Source organism: Hemicordylus capensis, chromosome 2 (genome assembly GCF_027244095.1).
Source record: "Hemicordylus capensis ecotype Gifberg chromosome 2, rHemCap1.1.pri, whole genome shotgun sequence".
NCBI classification, from domain to species: Eukaryota; Metazoa; Chordata; class Lepidosauria; order Squamata; family Cordylidae; genus Hemicordylus; species Hemicordylus capensis.
In genome coordinates this window covers 331,841,765-331,868,269 of record NC_069658.1, presented here as the reverse complement: position 1 = coordinate 331,868,269, position 26,505 = coordinate 331,841,765, and the positions used below count along the sequence as shown (strand labels likewise).

Sequence of the window (26,505 nt, the reverse complement as noted above, 5' to 3'; positions counted from 1 at the left end):
TTGGGTCTGGAAACACACACACACACACACACACACACACACAGCCATTGTCTTTAATGTTTCTTTAACAGAGGATTATTTTTTAAGAGTTCTCATGGTATCTTCACCCTCACAAGATTTAAACCCCTGCCTGTCACACATACTGCATCACTAGGGACAGCAGCACCAGCTGCATTAAGACCACAAAATTTGTGATAAATTGTGAGACACACAAGAACTTCTAGAGCCCATTGCTTGAAGAAAACTATTGAGAAATGACATTACAAGCCATGTGGCTCTGTCTACTACTTCAGGGAGGGCCCTCCACTCAGGCCAGCCTCCAAGCCAGCGTTCAGGTAGAGTAGTCACTTCCTTGTACCACATGACAATTCTTTAAAAAGTAATTATGCAGCAAAGAGAGCTAAGGAGAATTCAGACTGACAAGATGGATTTCCTCAGTAAGACCGAGTGACAGAAAAACATGACAGAATCCCTCTTGTGCTTTTGCAGATCTCTAACTTTAGGGGTCTGAAGACACCAATAGATCTAAAATGAAATTTCTTACTCCACTAGTAATTGGACATACATTTTTGAGAAGCATTTTTCAGCTGGCTTGAAGACAGTAGGTTCCTACAAAAAAAAAAACCCGAACCCATCACTCGATCCCACTGAAGTAGGAAACTTAAGAGGCCGATGGCCAGTTTTTCCTTCCTGGAAAAATGTTTGAACAGGTGGTGGTTGGACAGTTCTAGGATAACTGGGTCAGTTTCAGACTAGTTTCTGGCGAGGTTTTGCAACAGAAACTGCCTTGATTGCCCTGGTGGACAATGAACTGGCACAGGACCAAGAGAGTGTGACCCTGATAATTCTCCAGGACCTTTCAGTACCATCAACCATGTGTTTTTATTAGATCACCCAGCATTCCATGTGTGTGTGTCTGTCTGTCTGTCCGCAGCATCAACTTTGCAATGTCTGGGCCCATATGAACCAAAACGGGTACAGCTGTAGGGACATATGGGGATGCCTCAATGGCATAGTTTGTGATTACGTCATCCACCCCAATTCGAGATGGCAAATGTGTGGACGTTTGAGGCACAAGTGGGCTAACTTGTGGACTAACCAATCTGAACCAAATTTGGTACAGCTGTAATGAGTGGCACACAGGGACACCTCAATGGCATAGTTTGTGAGGATGTCATCCACCCCGATTCAAGATGGCTGACGTGTAAACATTTGAGGCACAATTGAGCTAACTTGTGAACTGCCTAACCGATTTGAACCAAATTTTGTACAGTGCAGGGACACATAAGGATGGGTGTAGTTTGTAATGTCATCCACCCCGATTCAAGATGACAGGCACGTGAATGTTTCAGGTGCAAGTGGGCTAACCTGTGAACTAACAGATTTTTAGTCCAGTTGTAGGGATAGTGAAAGGAAAGTGGGCAGATTAGTTCTTACTAGAACAACTCGCCATATAGGATATCGTTATACTGGTTTTGGTTTTAAGGCTTATGTTAGCCACTTTAGACACCCCTGTTTCTCCCCTCAGGTTATACATTCCTTACATAAAGTATATTGCTTTCTAGACTGTCTTTCCAGAATGGGAGTTGGAGCAGAAGGTGGTGCTGAAAGACTATTATTCTTGGTGGGAGTTGTCATGCAGGGTTCCTTAGGACTCGCATTAATCTTACACACACACACACACACACACACACACACACACACACACACACACACACACACGATACCTTTGGATGAGGTTTCCCAGAGTTAGGAGATGTGCTATCATCAGTATGCTGAGAATATTCAGCTCTTTTTCTCCTTTCCAACAGATTCTTTTGTGGTAGTATCTTTGAATTTTGTCTGGGATCACTGATGGTCAAGATGAAACAGGAAACTGACACTCAGTCCAGAAAACATAGAACTAATGATGGTGGGGGAGTTGGGGCTGGCTGGAGGGGAAGGTCTCTCCTAGACAGGGTCACACCCTCCCTCAAAAGGCAGGTTCATAGCTTAAAGATACTTCTGGATTCCAGGTAAGGCCTGTGGCACAGTGTCTTTTGCCAGCTATGCCATCAGCTGGGAAATAGTGCTCAGCCGCTGTCATTCATGCATAGATTAGATCAGGCATCCCCAAACTGCGGCCCTCCAGATGTTGCTGAACTACAACTTCCAGCATACCCAGCCACAAAAAATTGTGTCTAGGGATGCTGGGAGTTGTAGTTCAGCAACATCTGGAGGGCCGCAGTTTGGGGATGCCTGGATTAGATTATTGTAACGTAGTCCATGCAGGGCTACCTGTGAGGCAGTCCAGAAACTTCAACTGGCTCACAATACCACTGCCCAATTACTGACTGAAAATCAGCACTATTACACCAGTTTGAAATAACTGCACTGATTACCAGTTCGTTTTCAGACCCAATGCAACGTATTGTTTTTAACTTTTAAAGCCCTAAATTTGCTAGGTACTCCTGGTTATCTCAGGGAGCAGAGGAGTACAACAAGCCATGCCTACTTGGACATGAGCTATCGCCCAGAAGCGGGGTGGCTTGGGCCAAGTTCTTCAAAGCTAAGTTCTAGAAGGCTCTGATTATAGCTCTGCTATAGCAGTGGTAGTAGCTTTGTAAAGGCACAGACCTCTCATAAGTGTGAATCCACAGAGACTAAAAAGAACAACTTTGGAATACTCTCCCTCAAGATGGCCATCTCCCGCACTCTGGCACCATTTCATAAACGCAGTTTTGTTTCATTGTGGCTTTATTTAATACATATTTTAATCCTGCAATTTGCAAGTAGCCTAACAAGTTTCAATGTGGCTTACAAAATACATGCACACCCCAGAAGTAACACCCCTTCCTTAGGGAGTTAAATCTTTTCCTGCTATACTGCTTTTCTATTTTTAATTGTTTTACCAAGTAATTTTAAATATATACTGGAAACCACTTTGAGAGAGCATACTTGATATAAATTAAGTGCTTTCGCATTGCTCCTGGCTTTTGAGCAATGGCAGCACTTCTACCAGTCTCCTAATCCCTCCCCCATCTCAAACTATGACCAACCAGGGTTGCAGCAAAGGGAAACAGCAACCTCGTCTTTTGTGACTTAAGCCTAGAATACAGGCCAGTCTTTTGAAGTGAAGGGTTCCCAGTAGACAGCCCACTCCACTCAGCTCTCATACCCAATAATGTCTCCCGGTAGCCCTTGTCATTTCCATTTTTGAGCTCAAACCCATCCACAACCAACCAATTTCACACACTTAAAGATGGTCCTAAGACATTTTTGCACCTAAATGAAATATCACAACTGATGCATCCTGCTTTGGATCAGAACTCTTAAAAAAAGAAGCCTGGGGCATGCCCTTTTGGAATCTGCTGTCTGAAGCAATTCCTTCATGTTGCTCTAAGTGCAGAGGCTGCAACAGAAATTAGAATATTGACTAGTGGATCTTAGGTGGACCATAGGATTGATCAACACATTTATTCAGGGTTGACAGGAGCACTTCCAGTGGTGGAGAACACATCTTTTTGTGAAATGTCCAGTCTATTATTTGCTTCCACTTTGCACCTTTTATTTCCTGTTCCAGTTTTTTCAGCTGCAGTCACTGTCTCTCATGTCATCTCAAATTATAAGCTTAGATATTTAGAAAGGAATTTACCTAAAAGACATTTCTTCTCTTTCTTGGGAGAAGCCAAATGAAACCATTTACAATTTAAAGGAGTAGTTTTAAAATGCAGCAGTGAAGAAACAACATACACATCCCAAAGGTATTTGCTGTATTTCAAGTGTATCTTGAGAATGACACACTGAACACACTCTTAGCATTTTCAGTCTAGGACAGGGACTTCGTGCCCTACTGTCCTCAAAAATGCAACATAGTACTTTGAGCAGCTATCTATATTACATTTTCAGCCTCTATAAACAATCTTGCACACATCCAGACTCACACCTCTGTCCTGAAAATTCATTTTCTCCATGTGCAAAAACATGAATTTGCATGTGCACCAGACTTGTACCACATACACAAATGTTACTAACCCACTGCAATATTTCCCAAGCCTGATTGTCCATACACTAGATTTGTAACTCACCAATGGCTGGGGGTGGGGCACAACTCTCTCCCACTTTACAAATGTCCCTTTGCCCAGTCAAGTAGAGGAGATTCTTACATGCCAAAACCAAGGTGAGTTGCTATTTCTAAGTCTAATATACATGCAGCATTTGTATACACTGCTGTCTCATTTGTAGTTAGGCTAGATCTCTAAACCCCTGCTAACTTGGCAAACCCCTACTAATTTGGCAAAGAGGCACCTTTTAACGTCTATTCTCTTTATTTAGCAGGTGGAGAGTAACTGACCCTATGCACCCCCAGCACAGTACCTCCAGTGACTGCTGCTGGTGTCTGTCTTATGGGTGGTTTTTTTTAGATTGTGAGCCTTTTGGGGACAGGGATCCATCTTATTTATTTATTATTTCTCTGTGTAAACCTCCCTGAGCCATTTTTAGAAGGGCAGTATAGAAATTACATAGATAGATTAGATAGATAGAGAGATAGATAGATAGATAGATAGGATAGATAGATAGATAGAATAAAATAATTTGGTTTACACGCATCAGTCAAAACCCAAGAGATGACTTCTATCTGCTCAAAATTAAAATAAGTTCACTCAAACAAGGATACCATCAATAGTCCTTAATGACACTATCACCTTTGTTTTCATTTGAACACTATGAAGAAAGAGACCTTGGCTTAATGAAAAACACAAACTAAAATTCCAAAGCCTAGAAAGCCAAATTCTCCAAAGGTCAATACAAATGAAGTCAGTTATGCAAAATGATACAATGTGTGCAAATGTTATTTGATTATGCATTAAACCAAACAACTCTATTCTGCAACTGAAACTGCTTTGGTCACTTTGGTTGACAACATATGCCAAGAACTAGATGGGGGAGTGGGTGCATCCCCATTAGTTCTGTTGGATCTCTCAATAGCTTCTGATAACATTGACTACCACAGTATCCTTCTGGATGGCCTGGACAAGATGGAACTGGCCAGTGCAGTGTTGCAGTCATTCCAGGCTTACATGGCAGATCGGTTCAAGAAGGTGGCACTGGGGGAGTCCTGTTCAACCCAAAGACTGTTAACCTGTGGAGAGACCGTCAGGGTCCCATCCTCTCCCCATATTATTTAACAGCTGCGTGGAGTTTTAACATTGTTTTAAAATTTTAAATTGTTGTAATGTTTTAACTTTTTCTGCTGTCATTTTTTTTTTGTTGTAAACTGCCCAGAGATGCACATTTTATATGGGCGGTATAAAATATGTTAAATAAATTATAAATAACTACTGGGAGAGGTCGTCAGGAGATGTGGAATGGGTTTCTTCTTCAGCTGATACCAAGGAAGCGGTAGAAGTTCTGATCCAGAGTCTGGAGGCAGTGATGGACTGGATGTGGGTGGACAAACTAAAATTAGATTTGGACAAGATGGAGGTGCTCTTGATCAGTAGGAATGCCAATCCAGGAAGGAGGGAATCATTTTATCTGGAAGGGGTATACTCCCCCTGAAATACCAGATGCGAAGTCGGAGGGTGCTTCTGAATGTCCAGATGATGGATGTGTCCAGGAGTACTTATGTAGTTTTGGGTAGCATATCAGCTGCATCCCTTCCTGGAATCAGCAGATCTGGCCACCAACACCCATGTCTTGATCCCAAAGGTGATCGATGGCAAAGTGCTTTATAGAAGGCTACCCTTGAAAAATGTGCAGAAACATCAGCTAGTTCAGAATGAAATAGCTAGGCTGCTCCTGGGAGCTAGTTATAGGGAATGTGTAACTCCCTTGTAAAATTTGCACTGGCTTCCAATCAGTTTCAGAGAACAATTCAAAGTGTTGGTCATTACCTTTAAAGCCCTAAATAATTTAGGGCCTTGATGCCGTCTCCCATATAAGCCTGCTTGAACATTAAGATCTTCAGGAGGGCTTCTTCTTCAGAACCCACTGCCATCAGAAGCCCGGTTAGCAGTAGGGATATGCACAGAACCGTCATGGGTTGGCACAAAGGGGGGGGCATACCTTTAGGAGTGGGGGAGGGTGCCCTTACCCGTCCTGCTGCTCCATTTTAAAAGTGTCTGTCAGGGCAGCAGCATAGCTCCCTGCTGCGCACCGACAGACACTTTTAGAACGGAGTGCCGGGGGGGGGATGCAGCGGGAGGTGTAAGAGCACCCTCCCCCATCCGGCCTTAAAGGTATCCCCACCCCAGCCTGCAAACCGTCCGAACGGGTTCGTGCACATCCCTAATTGACCCAGAACAGAGTGGTGGCACCTAGGGTATAAAATACCACCCCCCAGAGCTTGACTAATCCCATGGCACCTAGAAAAGACACCACAATACCTAGGCAAGGATATTCAGAGGCAGAGTTATTTAATAAAATTTTTATTTATTTATTTATTTTTATTTTTACACTTCTCTTCACGCTCCTCTTCTTGTGAGGAGCTCCGAGTGGTGTACATGGTTATTTTTATCCTCACAACAACCCTGTGAGGTAGGTTAGACTGAGAGATACATGACTGGCCCAGAGTCACCCAGTGATTCAAGCAGCCCTGTTTCTGTTCTAAGACTGTGACTTGTAAAGGTGATAAAGAGAAGCCTGTTTATTCCCCAGCCCCACACAATGTCCATCACTAAGTCCAGTAATTTTGTTAAGCCACCACTGTCTGGCAACTAAATTTTTGGGCTGGCTCCTAGATCCAGGGCCTGCCTTCCCGCTGGGAGCCAAACAAGCCCCCACACTGGCCATCTTTTATAGACATGTTAACACACTCTTTAGACATGCTTATGGGGCTTGGTGTCCTCTTGGATCATTACTAGTATGTTGCTATTGATACTCTGAATTTCCTTCTGTGCTTCTTGCCTATTTTTAACTAAATTTGTTTTATTTGCAACTGTATTCTATGGTATTTCACTGTGCATTTACCATTGTACACCACCTTGAGCACACTTTGTGAAAAAGCAATATAAAAAAGTAAATAATTATATTCAGTATCAGCAGAAATTGTAACAAGATGAGATTATCATGTTCAGCCTTAGCTACGCATAAGTACTCCTGGCCACATCCATCATCTGGGCATTCAGAAGTGCCCTCTGACTGTGCATCTGCTACTTCAGGGGGAGAATACCCCTTCCAGAGAAACACCACAATAGTGGAAAAACATAAAACTCCTTCCAATTCTAATATACTAGCAAATAGTATATTAATATATTGCTTTATATTAATATAAAGCAAAGGAAATTTAGGACTTAATCTGTAGAGAAAGCCACAGAACCTTGAAAAATGAAAATGTTTTCCCATCTTGACATGATGACTCTCCCAGACACACACACACACACACACACCTCAAAACCGGTCAGATAATAAATAAATAAATAAATAAATAAATAAATAAATAAATAAAAATAATCGCCTCTACATAAATAATTAATAAAATCAACCACTAACTCATGAAGACTGGAACCATCTCCCTGCCCCTCAAGCCCAAAGGAAACAGACAGGAAATCCTTGCAACAAGTCTAGTAAAGAACATTTAAACACTGAACTGCCATTAGGACAAGTAAGCAGTGGCTCTTTCCTTGCTGTTAGAGGATTTGAAGAGGAAATCTCAAGACATAACTGAGGGAACGATATCTGGGAGGCTTCTTTCTGTGTGATGCCTTATTAGAACATAACAAAATCAGGCCCAAGACCTATCCAGTCCAGTATCCGATTTCACACAATGGCCCACTAGATTTATTTATTAATTATTTCTTTTTATAATTTATTTATGTAGTACATTTTTATACCAGCCCATACAAAAGAACCCTGGGCGGTTCCCAACATAAAACCAATTAATATAATTTAAGATACAAAAAAAGCTTATAAAACCGAAGCTTTAAAACTATAAACTAAAAGCCTGACTAAACAGGCATGTTTTTAGGTCCTTCTTAAAAACATTCAGAGAAGGGGAAACTCTAGTTTCATTAGGAAGCGCATTCCAGAGTCTCAGGGCAACTCTAGAAAAGGCCTGGTTTGGAGTCGCCACCAACTGAGCTGGTGGCAACTGCAACCATACCACCACCCCTCAACTGGATGTTCTTAAGTGCTGGAGTTGATGAAGAACAAGGAACTCTCTTAAATATCTCAGACCCAAGCTGTTTAGGGCTTTGTAGATAATAACCAGCACTTTGTATTTTGCCCAGAAATGTATTGGCAGCCAGTGCAATTCTTTTTAAATGGGTGTAATATGATCTCTTTGGGCAACCCCGGAGACCAACCTGGCTGCTGCATTCTTTCTATACTAACTGCAGTTTCCAAACTACATAAAAAGGCAGCCCAACGTAAAGCGCATTACAGTAGTCAAGTCTGGATGTTACCAGCATATGCACCACTGTTTTAAGGTCATTTATCTCCAGAAAGGGATGTAGCTGGCGAATCAGCAGAAGCTGATAAAAAGTACTCCTGGCCACTGCCTCAACCTGAGAAATCAGGGAGAGGTTTGGGTCCAGAAGTACTCCCAACTACCTACCTGATCTTTCTGGGGGAGTGCTACCCCATCCAGAACCGGCAGATCTAAAAAACTTCTTAAGTCTTGACCTCCAACAGCAAGTATCTCCATTTTGCTTGGATTCAGCCTCAGTTTTTTCTCCCTTATCCAGCCCATTAGATGCCTCTGAGAAGCCCACAGGCAAGTGGTGAGGGCATGCCCTCTCTCCTGCTGTTGCTCCACTGCAACAGGTATTTAGAGGCATCTTGCCTCTGAGGCTCGAGGTGGCCTATAGCCACCAGACTAGTAGCCATGGATAGAGCTGTCCTACATGAATTCGCCTAAGTCCCTTTCAAAGCCATCCAAGCTAGTGGCCATCATCACATTAAGAAGTGTATGAAGTGAGACAATCACCCTTTTAATGCCAGTTCTGACCACCATATGCAGTGCTTTCTCTGTGCCTTAATTGTGAAGAATCTTATCAACTGACACTGTGGGACAGAATGAGAAGTGGGAAGAAGGGACTTTTATTATCACAATGATCTATTCTACCACATCTACTGATGGAAAATCAAAGCCCTAGATTCCATTATTAATTATTCTTTACTGCCTAACAATGTGCTAGTTCATCTAAACAATCCTTGGCTAGCCATTGCTATAAAAGCTTTCCAACATTTCTAATGGGAGTTAACTGACATAATAAAACAAGATTTGCACTCATCAGCACTGCCCACAAACTCATGGTCAACACTATGTCAACTAGTGAGATTATTCACAATAATGTCACGGGGTAAATATATAACAGTATTACAACGGAGCACAGATTCATTAGGAACCTAGACTAGAGACTTCTTACTTGAAAGTCAAAATCTGAAGAACGTCTAAGTGCCCCAATCAACCTAAATGCTGCTCTTCTCACCCATGGATGCTTTAATCCTCATCTGCCAATCATCTTCTTTAACTTCGGATATGAAATTCCTTTCACTGTGATCCCTTTGAAAACATCCATATCTTCAATCAGCAAATGTGTATAATAGTCCTTTGCCAAGGATGTTGATTTTTATGCCAAAGGGCATGGAATCTCTTCCTGTGAAGTGATGCAACATCTTTCTTTTTGTTTTTTAAAGTGTTACTAGATCTCACAACTGCAGAGTTAAATTTGCAGATGTGCAGGTACTGTCTGTTGGAGACTCAAAATTCAAAGAACACCTTGGCAAAGAATCCTACTGTCTCTATGACCTGCCCAAATTCCCTGTGTGGATCTGTGATGTGTTGCTTATGGTCCACTAGCCACCTCAATTCTCACAAAAACATACATTCCAGATCTGAAAAATAATGATAAGTTGTCATGCTGTATATTTGCATAATTTATTTTGAGCTCAGGAAACAGGTTTCCTTGGTGCAGAATGAGGAATCCATGGTTCAGAATCTGGATTTTGTGGCGAGTGCCAAATATTGCTACCTCCAGACAGCTTTGGCTTCTCCTCACACTCTACTGCAATCTCAGATAAACACAAGCCATGCTGCAAACAGACTTGTCTCCTGTGAACAAAGCTTCTTCTCCAGCCACCTGCAAGAGCTTCCCACTCTATTTGCTCTAGCTCCAAAACCAAGCCAAAAATGTCTTTGCTTCCTGGGTAATTTCTCTGTGCCCATACATGCTTTGAACACCATCCTTTTATTTGCAGATATGATGGAAAGGGGGAGCTATTTCTCTCTTGAGGAACGGTCTGAAACACTGAACACTTCAGTGCTCACAGTTAACAACAGATGTGCACAAACTTCGAGAACACGCTACTGAAGGAAGGTTTAGACAAGGCCTACTGATATTCCACTTCCAGAAGCTCAACTACATAAAGAAACAAGTACATTCAAAAGGAAGGCCACATGGGATCCTCCACCTACTGGCATGCAACTCCAGTTGGGACTGCAATAATTTAACACACTCAAGTAAGGAAGCCATGACCATAAATCCTCAAAGAAAAACATACCAGTGTGTGCAAAATAAATAAGTCAGAGTAGGACAACCTGTCTTGAGTTTTAAGTACCATTGCTCTTACAACCTCTCCATGATATTCTCTCACCACCATTCACATTCACTCTCCACTTCACCTTCAGGAATATGTTCTAAGAATTAGGATCTAAGAAGCTAGATCATAATAAGAAAACACAATAAGAACCCAATACACACACAACTTTTCAGTCTGAAATAGTCGTTTTCCTACTAGCTGCCTACCTTGTTCGGAATAAATACAGCCAATTTAGTTATATACCCCTGGACATCATTCAGCTCAGGAAAAGCAGTCCCATCTTCGTCCCTGGGTATTGTGTACACTCTCCTTTCCCGCCCCAAGCTTTACTCAGAACCCAAAGCACATAGTAGGGTGTCCTAGCTTTTGTATTCCTGGCACTGAAGCCTGGAGAAAGAATAGTGGTAGTTTTAGGGAGGGTGTTTTGGGGTTTCTTTTGGTTGTTGTTCTATTTTCGTTGGAGGACTTATGAAATCAGGAATCGATCAGTTTGTACCGAGGTTAGGGATCTGTAACTTTAAGAGCAGCGAGATCACAGGCCATGTGCTCCGTGCGAAACAAAAGCAATAACAAAGAGAGCGGAGGCAGCCTAGTCCTCCTGCCAGCTCTAGCCAAAACGAAAAGCAGAAAGGAGGGAAGACAGAGGAGCGAGCAGGACACCCGCCACCACCCATCTCTTGCTAGTGGAGTCCGAAAAGCCCCCCGAAACCCTACAGGAAGAGATTATTAACGCTCCCCTTCGCTCCTAGACAAAGGCATTATCAACAACAACGAAAACGAACAGCACGTGTCAGCAAAGCAGCAGCAGCTGCCCCCCACCCCCAGTCGAGCGTCCAACGAGCCAGCCAGCACCCCCTTCCTCGGAGCCAGGATCGCTTCTTCCCTAGCCAAGAGAAACGGGCAGGAAACATTGACCCTTTCAAGGATTTTACTGGCTTGGAGCTAAAGGAGAGAAACGAGGAGGCACCTCACATTCTGCAAGGGGGTGGGGGTGGGCAGAGAGGAAGCAATGATCAGTTGCACGCACACACACCCCTCGTGCTGCAGGTGAAATTCAAAGCCAGGGATGAGGAAATGCCCCGGGCTGCAATGGTGTGAGAAGGAAACCGCAATTTGCGGTCAGAATGAGAGCTGCCCATCTAGCCCCACACTTTATGCATAAAAGCCGACTACCACCCGGACCGGATTAATATTTATTTCTTGTATTTTCCGAGGGCCTTATCCATCTGAAGGCTTTCAGTCCAACTGTCCGCGTCCAGACGGCACGACCCTCCCACCCCACCGCACCCCATGCATCGTCAGCTCCAACTCCATGCATGCAATTTGTGGCTCTCTCCCCCCGCCGCCCAGTACCTACCTGCTCCGCTTCTCTGGGTGCAATTGCAGTTTAATACTCCCCCCCTCCCGGTTTTTTATGGGTGTTCTTTTTTTGTTCGTGTGCGCCCGTTCTGGGCCGTACGCCCGCGACCCCTACAGTTGCTGCGGCTGTTTCCGGTTGCTTCTTTGTTTTATTCTACGCTCCCGGGGAGAGGAAACCCTCCCCCGGTTCCCAACAGTGCTGGGCAAGGTGAGCGCGGGGGGGCTGCTGGTGGCCCCAGGTCTCTGGCCCTTTAAGAACCGCCCGCTCTGCCGAAGTGTAACGAACGGCGCATTTTATTCACAACATTCGGAGGCTAGAGCGCGCGTCCGCGCGCCTTAGGCAAACGCAGGGGGATGGTGGGAGCGCGGGCCCGAGCACGAACATATGATCAGCCTCAGCGCTTCTGCTACTCACAGCCATCTTGCGCAGTCGCACGGTTGCTGCTCCTGTCGGAATCATTCGCACGCGGCAGCAAAGGCCACAATGTATAGAGGGGGTGTTCAGGAAGGCGTCATGGCAACTGTAGCCGGGGCGCCGCTGCTAGTATGGAGCCTAGAATTTGCAACAAGGTGTACCCACAGAAAAAAAGGGACTGACCAAGCAAAATAAACTATGTAACACTTTTGTCTTTAAAGCGAGAATGCTGGGAGGTTCGTGTTTCCAAGCCATTTTGCTGCCCCAGCGGAGGTTATTGTTACCCCTATACTACACTAACATGTTATAGTGTGAAAAAACATCATAGAATTTTGAACCAGCATCAGTAAAAAAAAAAAAACTTTCTGTGATTGGAGTAGAAAACTCACTTTAAAAAGTCAATTCAGTGTGTACAGTAAAGTGTGCCGAGTGGGTCTTGATACCTGGTGACCACAGAGCCCTGTGGTTGACTTTGGTAGAATGCAGGAGGGGTTTACCATTGCCATCTCCAGCACAGTGTGAGATGATGCCTTTTCAGCATCTTCCTATATCCCTACTTATATAGGTGTTTCCCATAGTCATACATACCAGCGGGGATTTGAACCAGCAACTTTTGGCTTGCTCGTCAAGTCGCTTCCCCGCTGTGCTATTAGGTGGCTTAACAGCACTGTAAAAAGTAAATTCAATGCTGAGAATTGCTAGGCTGAAAATAAGATAGTAAGTGCCACAATGCCATTATTGTGTATATATCTGGTGTGGTCATGTTTGGAATATTATGTATGATTCTGATCACTCCGTATCAAAAACACTATCATAAGTCAAGAAAACGGAAGAGAAAAATCAAAGGTTGATTTTGTTTTTTTAAATTTAGGAACATAAGAACAGCCCTACTGGATCAGGCCCAAGGCCCATCTAGTCCAGCATCCTGTTTCGCACAGTGGCCCACCAGATGCCGCTGGAAGCCACAGACAGGAGTTGAGGGCGTGCCCTCTCTCCTGCCATTACTCCCCTGCAACTGGTACTCAGAGGCACCCTGCCCTTGATGCTGGAGGTGGCCCACAGCCCTCCGACTAGTAGCCATTGATAGACCTCTCCTCCATTATTATTATTATTATTATTACATTTATATCCCGCTCTTCCTCCAAGGAGCCCAGAGCGGTGTACTACATATGAGTTTCTCTTTCACAACAACCCTGTGAAGTAGGTTAGGCTGAGAGAGAAGTGACTGGCCCAGAGTCACTCCATGAAGTCATCCAAACCACTCTTAAAGCCATCCAGGTTGTTGGCTGTCACCACGTCCTGTGGCAGAGAGTTCCACAAGTGGATCACGCGTTGTGTGAAAAAGCACTTCTGTTTGTTGGTCCTAGACCTCCTGGCAATCAATTTCATGGAGTGACCCCTGGTTCTAGTGTTGTGTGAGAGGGAAAAGAATCTCTCTCTCTCTCCACTTTCTCCACACCATGCATGATTTTATAGACCTCTATCATGTCTCCCCGCAGTCGTCTTTTTTCTAAACTAAAAAGCCCCAGGTGTTGTAGTCTTGCCTCATAAGAAAGGTGCTCTAGGCCCCTGATCATCTTGGTTGCCTTCTTCTGTACCTTCTCCAGTTCAACAATGTTCTTTTTAAGATGTGGTGACCAGAATTGTACGCAGTACTCCAAGTGTGGTGGCACCATAGTTTTGTATAAGGGCATTATAATGTTAGCCGTTTTATTTTCAATCCCCTTCCTAATGATCCCTTGCATGGAATTTGCCTTTTTCACAGCTGCCGCACATTGAGTCGACACTTTCAACGAGCTGTCAACCACAACCCCAAGATCCCTCTCCTGGTCCGTCACCGACAGCTCGGATCCCATCAGCATATACTTGAAGTTGGGGTTTTTCGTCCCAATGTGCATCACTTTACACTTGCTAACATTGAACCGCATTTGCCATTTTGTCGTCCACTCCCCCAGTTTGGAGAGATCCTTTTGGAGTTCCTCACAATCCGTTTGGGATTTCACTACCCGGAAGAGTTTGGTATCATCTGCAAATTTGGCCACATCGCTGCTTACCCCTGCTTCTAGATCATTTATGAATAAATTAAAAAGCACCGGTCCCAGTACAGATCCCTGGGAGACCTCACTTCTTACTTCCCTCCATTGTGAAAACTCTCCATTTATACCTACCCTCTGTTTCCTGTCTTTCAACCAGTTAGCAATCCACACATGTACTTGTCCCTTTATCCCATGACAGCTAAGTTTCCTCAGGAGTCTTTGATGAGGAACTTTGTCAAAAGCTTTTTGGAAGTCCAGGTAGACTATGTCAACTGGATCACCTTGATCCACACACTCGTTGACACTCTCAAAGAAGTCCAAAAGGTTGGTGAGGCAAGATTTACCTTTGTGGAAGCCATGCTGGCTCACTCCCAGCAGGGCCTGTTCTTCTAGGTGCTTTACAATTTTATCCTTGAGGATGCTTTCCATCAATTTGCCTGGAACGGACGTTAGGCTAACTGGCCTGTAATTTCCTGGATCGCCCCTGGATCCCTTTTTGAAAATCGGTGTTACATTTGCTACTCTCCAGTCCTCTGGTACAGAGCCCGATTTCAGGGATAAGTTAAATATTTTGGCAAGGAGGTCGGCAATTTCACATTTGAGTTCTTTGAGGACTCTTGGATGGATGCCATCCGGCCCTGGTGATTTGTTAGGTTTCAGTTTTTCCAGACAGTTTAGAACATCATCCCTTGTCACTTCTATCTGACTCAGCTCTCTAGTCTCCATCCCTAAAAAGCCTGGTTCAGGAGCAAGTATATGCTCAGTATCCTCTGCCGTGAAGACAGATGCAAAGAACTCATTCAGCTTCTCTGCAACCTCCATATCCTCCTTAATAATCCCTTTCACTCCCTCATTGTCTAATGGTCCAACTGCCTCCCTGGCAGGTGATAAACATTTGCAAAATTCTCAAGGGTGAATAGGGGGCAATTTCTAGATTTCAAAACTAGAATCCTGGGCCAGCAATTAAATTTATTAGAGGTAGATTCAAAACTGATGAAAATAAACACTTCACACAACTAGCGATGTGGGTTTTCCATAAATTTTTGAACTGAAGTTTCCCCTCATTTGCATATATATAATCACTATACAAATTTTCCTGATGCCTTAAGTAAGTTGTGATCTGATTTGGCATGTTATCTGATCTATTTATACAGTAAAATCATAATCCACCATATTAAATTTCCCTCACTGTATCTCAATTTGAAATTTTATAAATGGTAAATTTTCCACACACAAAAATAAATTATGGGGAAAAATTCCACTCCACATCTCTGCACATAACACATAATTAAACTTTTGCCATTCCCTGCCACAAGAGGTGATGATGGTCACTGCCTTAAGAGGATTTTAAAAGGGAATTATTCACTAAGAACAGTTCCATCAGCAACAGCTGGGCATGATAGCTCAAGGTAACCTCCATGTACAGTGGTACAGTATGCCTCAAGTGTCAGGTGCTGGAGACTGACAGCAAGAGAGCGACATCACCTTTATAACCTGCTTGCAAGTTTCCAAGTGTCTCTAACTGGCCCTTGTCAGAAACAGGATAGACCAAATTAATCTTGGTGACATCCAACACTAAGTCCCTATATAGTTACAAACCAGTACAAAGGTTAAACAGATGCTCACTGCTTAGTTCTTTCCATTTGTAGCCAATTTCTACCAACTGTAGTGAGATTACATTTTCTTACATTAGCTGGTTGGAGGAGGGGAGTGTATTCCAAAGAGGCTGGGAAAGGAGCTATCTGGAGTGGGGGGTGAGGTTCCTACAGCAGTGTGACTATATAGGAGCTGCACAGAATGGAAGCAATTCTTTGGGGTTCTAGAGATGGAGGGGGTGTCTTTACACAGACTTCCAAGTGACATAATCCAGCCATTTCCTGTCAGTAACAGAGCACTTGCTCATCCACCTGATGAGGAGCCCCAGAGACCAGCACATCTGCACCCTGCTGCCTCTCCCTGAAAGCAAATGTAAAAGCAGCAACAGCTTGAGCAAGTTAGCAGGGGCGTATCTAGGGTGGGGCAGGCAGGGCACACGCCCTGGGCGCCACTTGCAGGGGGGTGCAATTTTTTAAAATGAACATTTTTTTAAAAAAAATGGCTGCCAAAAACAAAATGGCCACTGCGCATGCTCATATGGCCTCTGTGAAGCCATGGGCCATGCCAGACCTCACAGAGGCCATTTGAGCATGTGCGGTGGCCATTTTATTTTTGGCGGCCATTTAAAAAAACAACAACATTATTTTTAAAGATGGCCACCGAACATGCTCCAGTGGTCCCTGTGAGGCCCTAGGCCAAGGCTGCTCAACTTCGGCCCTCCTACAGATGTTGGCCTACAACTCCCATAATCCCTGGCTATTGGCCACTGTGACTGGGAATTATGGGAGCTGTAGTCCAAAAACAGCTGGGGGGCCTAAGTTGAGCAGGCCTGCCATAGGCCTTGCTAGGCTTTGCAGAGGCCATTTGAGCGTGCATGGCGGCCTCCAAAATGGCCACCATGCCAATCTTTGTAGTCCCAAACAGGCCCAAAAATCAGCCCGGGTCAGGCTGCAGCAGTGAATTAAGAGGCTGGCGGGGGGGATGGGGGTCCTTTGCAGCCCCCCACCATGCCTATAGGAAGCCCCCAAAAGGGGCTACAGGTAATTTTTTTAAATTTAATATGTCCCTGTACACATATTCAGTTTGGCACTATGTACAGAGGGCTTGTGAATACTGAGCTGAAGCTTATGAGCTAGGATTGTATTCATTTGCTCTTACTTTGCTTCTTGTGATAAGTGAGTTAAATGTGATGTCTTAATAATATGGCTATTAATGGTGAGTTTGTCTTTGAATCAGTGTGAAATCCTTAGTATGAAGGCCCACTGGGAGTTTCTTGCTCTCTTTCTCTCATTTTAACTGTCTTTCCGAAATACTAGAATATATTCCAAGCAGTGACACAGTTTACTCTGCATATCCTTTAATTATTTTCAGAGTATCTGGGAAAGGCAAATTCTCCATTTATTTTTAAAACTTATGTAATAGTGATGCTACAATGCACAGTAGAGACTGAGACAGGCACTTCTGTTTAGTTTTCCAAGTACACCTCCACATAGTATTTGGGTATTTCATGAGCCCCAACATACTGAAATTGGTAGTTTTCCAGCATTTTTTGGTCTGCCTACATCCACTGCTAAATAGTTTTTGAAATATTAAAAGATTAACAAGCTTGATTTGTATTTTTGAGCTGATATTATGGTAAAGTTATCTGAAAGATGGGTGTCAGATGTTTGGCCAGGGGGCGCAATTTCAGTGCTTGCCCTAGGCATTATTTTCCCTAGATACGCCTCTGCAAGTTAGTGTCCAACAAGACTGATGAGGAGGTCTTGTGGAGGGGGGTCAGCCCCAGAAATGGTGCACTCAGCCAGGGGCATAACTATAATAGGGCAAGGGGAGACAGTTGTCTGGGGGCACACTGCCTTGGCCCCCCCCCAGAGGCAAGTCACATGACTGATTCCCCCAGCCGCGCACCCGCCCGGGCTTCCTTCAGTTGTATTCATCCTCTGAAACTGATGTGAGTGTTAAGACCTGGAGCTACCAGAACAGCATGTCTTTCTCTAGTGCAGGAGTGGGGAACCTTGGCCCTCCAGCTGTTTTTGAACTACAACTCCCATCATCCCCAGCCTTGTAGTTCAAAAACAGCTGGAGGGCCAAGGTTCCCCACCCCTGCTCTAGTACCATTAAATGACCTGCATCGCTCACAATTTACAAAACCTTTGTAAAAATAATTTAGGATTATGTTCTATGCACATCGATGAGATATAGATATAGATATATAAATAAATTTTACTCTGCTTTTTGTTACCACTATTCAGCCTCATTTAAGATTCCTTTACTTCATGAGCTGAGCTTCAGTGAGGGGGGCCCCATTTTAAAATCTTGTCTCTGGGCCCACTCCAACCTTGCTACACCCCTGCACTCAGCATTTTGACTGCTTTTTAATGGTTGTAAAGGAAACCCTAAAAGAGCAAAATAGTGCCTCTGAGCATGTGGAGTGAACCCCCTCCCTCAACTGAGGGTGGGAGACATGACACTACACACAGAGACACTTTATTAGGATGTCTATAAATGGAATAAGCAGCACTGGGATTCCCTCTACTTTTGCCCTACATTTTCAAAAAAGGGTAGAAGGAAGTACCAGATACCTTTCTGCTGAGGAGAAAGCAGCCAAAGTTTGCATAGCACACCTCTGCAGACTTGCTTGGGAGTTGCATGGCGTGTGTACTCCCCATGTAAACATGCACAGATGTTTATTGATTCTTTATTTCATGCTGTAGTGAGGGGGGGTTATCTGCCATTTATTTGCTGCTATTTATTGTCTTTATTCTTTAGCTTTCTATGACCATTTATATGATGTGCAGGTTTTAGTGTATTTTAGGGATGTGCAGAACATTTCGATGAGCTCAGACCTTTCTGACTTGAATGGATGAGCTCAAACCTTTCTGTTTCAAAATGGGCCATTTCAAGTGTTTTGAGCTGGAGACAGAATGCCCTTCAAATGAATAACCTGTTGCGAGCTTGGAATGGAACAATCCCATTCTGAGCAGAACATTCCAAGTACCATTTTGGAGGCATGTTTTTCCCTTGTTGATTGGTTTTGGCACTGGCGATCTCCTTGCTTCTTGGTCGACTCATCATCATATAAATCTACTTGATTGGTATGATGACAGGCCAACCAAGAAGCAAGGAGATTGCAAACCAATCAGAAGCCTGTGCCAAAACCAATCAGCAAGGGGGGAAACACACCTCCAAAATGGCACTTAGAACTTCCGAGCTTATTCCATCAGAACATCTGGCTTCAACGGATTATTCCAGGCATTTGGTTTGCATCCCATTCTGAAGTTGGAACGGAACACAAATCCCATTCTGTGCACATCCTTAGTGTATTTCATTTCATGTTGTTACCTGCCTTTAGTGGTTTTCATACAAAACATAAAGATATATAAATATTTATAAATAAATAGGTTTGGGATTTAAAAACTCTATATCAAGAGAGAGGTTCAACAGCCTTGATGGAGAAATAAGATTTATTTCAGTAATATATGCCACACTTTTAAATTAACATATCAAAGTAATGTACAATACTTGCATATAGATAAAACAAAGAGACAGGTTAAAAAAATACATAAGTGAATTAAAAATGGATAGCAGCAGTCTAAAAATATAGCAAGAAATAAAGACCATTTCAAGCAGCAGAATTAAAAACTTTCCAGATCAGGAAGATCTTCATCATCCAGCTAAAAAGACAGTCACAGAGGGAGCCTATTGGAGTCCTTTAGGGTGGGATTCCACAAATGTGGTGCCACTACTGAGAAGGCCCTGTCTCTGGTACCTGCCAGACAGATCTTTTTTTAATGGAGAACCAAAAGGCTGGGCTTCCTGTCCATGGCTGATCTCAGAGCCTTGATGGGCTCATGCAGGAAAAGACAGGTTTTAATGTAAACTAGTCCCAGATACATTACTTCAAAGGCTAAAACCATTACTTTGAATTGAACCTGGAATCAAACTGAAAATTAGTGTAATTGAGACAAAATAAACATGAGATGCTCCAACAGTTTTGCCCTCACCAACATTCCGGGGGTCACATTTTGCACCCGCTGAAGCTTCCAAAGTATCTTTAAAGGTAGCCCCACACAGAGAGCACTTGAACAGTCCAAACTGGATGTAACCAATGTATGAGTAACTGAGGCCAGGTCTGCATGCACTGTGTGCATGCAGGTCTGCATACAGTTGGTACATATGAACATAGGAAGCTGCCATATACTGAGTCAGAGTCGCAGTTGGTGCCACAGCCAAAGCCAGTAAAAAGTGCTTGTGGCCACAGTAGACATCTGACCATTTAGGTAAAATGTTGGATCAAGTAGCATTCCCAAATTGTATATTTGATTTTCCAGGCAGGGTGTGACCTCATCTAAGACAGGTTGGATACCACCATCCAGAGTAGTGTAATACCCATCCAAAAGCACTTCTGTCTTGTCTGTATTGAACTTTGGTTGGTTTGTCCTCATCCAAATCAGAACCAACTCTAACCACTGGTTCAGAATTTCTACCACCTCCTTAAGATTAATTGTTTGGAAATGAGAGGTAGAGCTGTATGTCATCCATCTATTGGTGACATCTCAGCCCAAATCATTAGAGGTTTCATGCAGATGTTTTAAAGCATGTAGGACAAGCTGGATTCCTACAGCATCTCATAAGCTAAAGGCGATGAGGTAAAACTGTAGTCCTCTAGCACTATCTTCTGTGACCAATTTCAATTATTATTTTACCTTATTATCTTATCGTAGACATGAGTGTTAAGATAATAGAACTAGTGTATCTGGGACACAGCATAATCAGAAAGTTCTCTGAAGTTTGACAGCATGACACTAGGCTACTTTAAACATGGGGGGGGGGGGAGAAATCAAATCTTAAGTATGCACCTAGTACGTTGTATGACATTTCAGCCCTAAATTCTGTTAATAGAAACATACTTTGGAAGGATCTGAAACATGCAGAGACTAAAACACATATACCTCAAACCCCAAGACTACACATTGAGTACAGTGGGCTCCGATTATGGTGGAAAAATGAATGTATATGTGATCAGACATAAGGCAAGGAGCTGTGGCTGACCCCAGCTCCTAAACATATTTTTGTATGCCCATGGCAGTTTTGAGATGTACATCTCCCTGATACATTTTCCAGTTTCACTGTGGCAAACACCAGTGTACATGTGGCCGCCATGTAGCACTTACATTAGCAATAGCACTTACATTTATATACCGCTCTATAGCCGGAGCTCTCTAAGCGGTTTAGAATGATTTAGCATATTGCCCCCAACATTCTGGGTACTCATTTTACCGACCTCGGAAGGATGGAAGGCTGAGTCAACCTTGAGCCCCTGGTCAGGATCAGGGGGTCAAATGTAAAGTTTGAATTGGCCTTGGAAAAGCTGCTGAACTTGTTTTGCTATTACAAAACAGCCTTTTAGCATGCAATAATTGTGTGTGTGTGTGTGTGTGTGTGTGTGTGTGTATGTTTAAAAAATATGGTTCTATTGCAAATGAACCAATGAGTTGAAATTACAAGGAAGCAAATTTAGGAAAGATATTAGGAGGGATTTCCTAATGGTTTCACAGTGGAACAGTCTGCCTCACACAGTAGCAAGCTCTCATTCACTGGAGGATACTGGATGGCCATCCTTCAAAGACTGGATGGCCATCTATCAGGAATGCTGTAGCAGTTTCCTGCACTGAGCAAGGTACTGGTCTAGAAGACTTCCAAGGTTCCTTCCACCGCTATGGTTTCCACGTTCTATGATGTATGTGAAAGGCAAAGTGAGCCATTTAATGTGTATGCCCATTCTAATCAATGTAGCAGATTGACAAATGTAGGAAATTCAAATACAGGCAGCAATTCTGTGCACATTTACCTAGTAGAAAGCTGCACTGAACACAATAATTCTGAGGAAAAATACATAGGCTTGCACTGTTAATTGCGTGTGAGGCAGCCCAAGACTGAGAGCTATTTCACATATTAATTTTTAAGGTGTGACCTTAAAACAAGTTACATGTACACCCTTAAACTGTAATATACATGTGCATTTTTGAGTGTATATATCACACATGCACACGCCATGAGCAGACATGGTACCAAATAAGCATTTGCAGCCATATAACATATACAAAAGCTCTAGACTTCAGCATAATTCATCACAAGCTAGAGGAAACTGCATGATCCTATGCATGTGTATTCATTAGGAGTGAACCCTACTCAATTCAGTGGGACTTCACACTACGGAAATACGTACAGAACTGCAGCCCCGTCCCCCTGGCTTCTCTCCAACAAATGATCTTCAAGAACACACTGAACGGCTTAACTAAGAGCAATCAATATGATGCTATCTCACTTTGCAAGCCAATCTAATTCATGTGTTGTAGTGATCAGCCACCCCTCACCTAAAGAGTTAACCGGAAGTGAACCCTTTCCTGACTGACAGGCTGGTGAACTCCAGGACTTAGCCAATCAGCACACCAGGTGGGTTGGACCTAGAGAGCTGCTGGGAGGAAGCAGGCAGTTCTTTCTTAGAAGAAGCTGGCTGGGGGCAGGCTCGGACTGGCCCATAGGTCAACAGGTCATATTCCCGGTGCGCCCTACCTATGTGGTGCCCCTGCGCCTCAACTCTCACCCTTAATTACCTATTCTGCTCAAAACCTGGCGCCCTCCCCATATACATTCTGGAGCCCTCCCCACATACATTCTGGCGCCCTCTCAGTGCCCCCAGTCCGGCCCTGGCTGGGGGTGCAGAGGCGGACATGTGGCCATGAGGCCTGGCTGCAGGAAAATGTCTCTGCAGGTCCTGGAAAGCCAGGAGGGCAGGAAGTGTGAGTTCTCAACCAGAATTTGGTGAGTTCAAGAAAAGGAAGCTTGGCTTTGGCTTCGAGAAGTTAGTCTAGGGAAAAGTTCGTGTAGTCAGACTTTGGGTTTATTTTTTGTGTATTTTGTATATCCACAATACTGGTCTATTATTACTTGCCTGTAACGTAACTAAACTAAGGACACTAGCCTTCACCCATCCAGCCAGGGCATTGCAAAGACTCTGGAAGCTTTTAAGTGTGCTTTTGTAATTTCCCCACATACCTGTTCTTTGCAACTGGGTAACCACAATTTTTAAAGCATGCAGCCTCAACATCATTCGGGGTGCTTTTTGAAGTATTGTTGTAACCTTCTAAATATTCTTAACTGTATAGAAAAAGCTGAGAAAGCCTCAGACGGAAGCAGTCTGTAGTACTGGAAATAATGCTGTTTTTCTTTTCTTTTCTTTTCTTTTACAAGCCTCTCTGAGTGGGTTTTTAAGTCAAGGAAAGGGGGGGGATAAAAAGGGTTTTTACCCTGGTGCAAAAATGCCTCAGGCAGTCAACAGCTATCAGTTTTCTCACCACATGTAGGCATGCACGTGGAAGGTTTTTGTATGTTTCCAATAGCAAAAGAGAGTTTCCCTTGGATTCCACCCCAAGCCCTTTGGAGTGGGGGGTGTTAAGCACTGTCGATAAGCAGGTGGTGGTAGCAGGCTTTTGAACCTACCAAAAATTACAGGAAAGTTTTAGGAGAAGCCTAGTCATGCAGCTCAGCAGGGATGATTCAGCATTTATCTTCCCCTCAGGTGAGCTTGCTCTGAGACAAAGGCTTTAATCCGCTACATGTGTTTTCTGCAATGATGAATCCTACTTAAGTATAACAGCTTGCTAGATATAGTTGCTGTCATGAAAGTCGTCCAGATTAAGGATTACCGTTTTAGTGGTTATCTTATGCATTTTATGGACTTTCCTCCTTGTTTAGTTAGAAGATGGAAATCTAAGATTCTGCAACATCCAGATTTTGTAACAAGCAGAGATGCAGATATGGGAACATTACAAATTGTAAATTGCTCAGTGTAGAAAAGCTCTTAAAGAAAAGAGCTATATCAGTATAAAAGGATTTCTACCATGATGAAACAGTCTGTACTCATTATAAGGACGATGCGTCACTTTTATACTGACAGAGTTCTGTGTTTGACAAGACAAGCAGCAGGATCCTATTCTCAAACTAGTCTCCCTGAAATTGGTGTACATCTTGGAAACTGCAGAAGTCAGAATGAAGCACCTCAACTAACTTACCTCTATGGCTTGCATTTTATGATGCCTCTCAGCATTTTAGTAATAGAGCATTCTTTTTTAAAATGTGTCTACCTACAGTCTCTTTTTGAGAAGTTTCTAACTCCACTTCCTTTGTATTTAAGTCTCTCTCTCTCATACGATTTTAAAACAGGTCTAGGAAGAAAGCTTGAAGAGGTCTTAATGTATTCCAGAGTTTGTGGTAATTTTCCCCTCATTAATAGCCTCATATGTAAATGCTGGTGTGCAGCAAGATTAATAAGCTTAATAGAGGAGCTGTCAGTGTTCTTCAGAATTTGCAAATGAACTAATGTAATAGTTCATATGCCTAGAGCTGTGTGTGTGTTTCAGCAGATGTCCTGTTACAAGTTGCCATACTGCACTCATGGCTGCTAGGACTGGTGTTCCCAATGCACTTCAATTTTAATCTTTGTCAAGGGAATATTCAATTCTTTTATAGAGCAGCTCAATAAAACAACATAACAGTGATGGCCAGACAAAGATTCAGTTTTATTTTCACTGTTCTATTGTAGTTTTACTGAGTTGCTTTGTAAAATAATTGAATATTTCCTTGCCAGATATTCAGACTGAAATGTGTTGGAACCACCATTCTTAGCAGCTGTCTTGCTCATACATTTTTTGGTGAGCTACTGCTGTTCTTGATTCTCTCCTTCATTTGTGGCAGGCCTGCTCAACTTTGCCCCCCCCCCCCCCCCGCTAAGCTGTTTTTGGACTACAACTCTCATAATCCCCAGCCACAGTGGCCAATAGCCAGGGATTATGGGAGTTGTAGGCCAACATCTGCAGGAGGGCCAAAGTTGAGCAGCCCTGATTTGTGATAACTTGTAACACCAAACACTGTTGGTGCTCTTAATGCATATGAAGTAGGGTTAAATTTAATTTGAACAAGAGACAGGGATGCAGTCTCTGGCTACAGGGGAGCAGAGCGGATCAGTGAGTGCAGACCTAAATGAGAGCTCACGTTTTCCCCATTCCCCAGGCTGTTCTGGGAATAAGATAGGTTACAGTCTATATGAATTCTCTGTTACAATTGCCAAACACTTCAACAGTAGCTGTATCAATGGCAGAGGGTGGGGGTTCCCTCAAACAGACACAGGGTACTGAGATGTCATAGCAACTAAGAAATTCATTTTGTTTTTAAAAGTAAAGCCATACTTAACAGAAGATAAAAAGACGAAATGAAGAGACTTTGGCCTAATGCTCACTGAAGTGGTTGACATGGGTCTGGGTTGTGCCACTTCAGACTGCAGGCATGAGCCCATACAGAAAAAATCCCTCTACATCAAGCCCTCCATCTTTTGGGGGGACTACAACTCCCATAATCCCCAGCCACAGTGACCAATAGCCAGGGATTATGGGAGTTGTAGGCCAATATCTGCAGAAGGGCCAAAGTTGAGCAGCTCTGCTTTACATAGACAACTGGATGTCAAGACGTCTAGGCTAGAACTCTTCTCCCTGATATCCAGTTTTCAATGTGGAAATAATTGTTTCATTAATCACGGGAGTCATCCTCTGTAGTTTGAAGCAGTACAGTCCAGGCAGGCTCACCACCTCAGTGAGAAGTGGCACATGCCCTTGTCTGAACTACAGCTGAAGCACAATTTTTATACTGCATATGCTACAGAGCCAATTTCCACTGTGTGTATGAAAGTCATCTGGGCATCTCATAGCGTTACCACCTGAAAACTATTTTGGATTTGTAAGCAAAAGTTCCCCCATTATAACTTACGGCAGTTTAGAAACACAGACAGATGGCTGACAACCTGACTAACGAAGTGTGCGCGCTTCAAGGGACTGCAGCGGTGTGATGGCAGCCCTCACGCAACTCTCTCTTTCCCCCTGCATGCATGCTGTTGTGCAAGAGCCATTAGAAGGGTTCTCTGCCAGGCTGGAATGTGTTGCTGAAGCCCTTCTAGAGCACAAGCTGCATGTGTGCGGGGGGAATGGGGGAACTGCATGAGGGTTCCCATCACCCCCACCCCCACACAGTCCCTCAAAGTGGGCATGATTCATTAAGCAGGCAGTCAGCTACTCTTTTTCCTCGTTACTTCTTCCTGGTCTACTTCCAACAGGTTCAAAAAGCAAGGGCTTTTGAGGGGAGGGGGTTGTCTGTATTTTAGGTAATTGTTAAGCAACTTCACAAATTAGCTAGAGGAGCCTCCGTTATTACTGTTGCTTGGAAACTATAGCTGAAAATGATACGACCATGCTGCAACACTCGGGATAAAATTCTTGCATGGTCTGGAAAGACAACCCCCAGGAATCTATGGGCATCTGTATCAGTCAGCCTTCTGGGGGACAGTGTAATTGCACCAGAAGAATCCACTGCATGAAGGCAGAGTATATGCTTCTCATCTGAGAACTCTGCAAGGTGGAGACAATGATGACAGCCATTTAGAATTTATGCAGCACTTTTCTTCAGTATTCAAAGTGCTTCACATTATCTAGTAATCCTTGTAGCAGCTGTGTGAGGTAGGGCAGT

The 26,505-nt window shown here is 43.5% G+C and overlaps 1 protein-coding gene across 3 annotated transcripts in view; it reads right to left on the bottom strand.

Annotated features, from left to right (window-relative positions):
• RNF44 (ring finger protein 44) overlaps positions 1-26,505 on the bottom strand; it is a 77,333-nt gene that overhangs the window by 34,550 nt on the left and 16,278 nt on the right. Inside the window, exon 1 of one of the 3 annotated variants that reach the window (XM_053297869.1) lies at positions 11,882-12,180. The exons of the other annotated variants lie outside the window; for them this stretch is intronic. The gene's annotated coding sequence lies outside the window, so the exon portion shown is untranslated. Of the gene's footprint in view, positions 1-11,881; positions 12,181-26,505 lie in introns of those variants that run through there. 3 annotated transcript variants of the gene reach the window in all.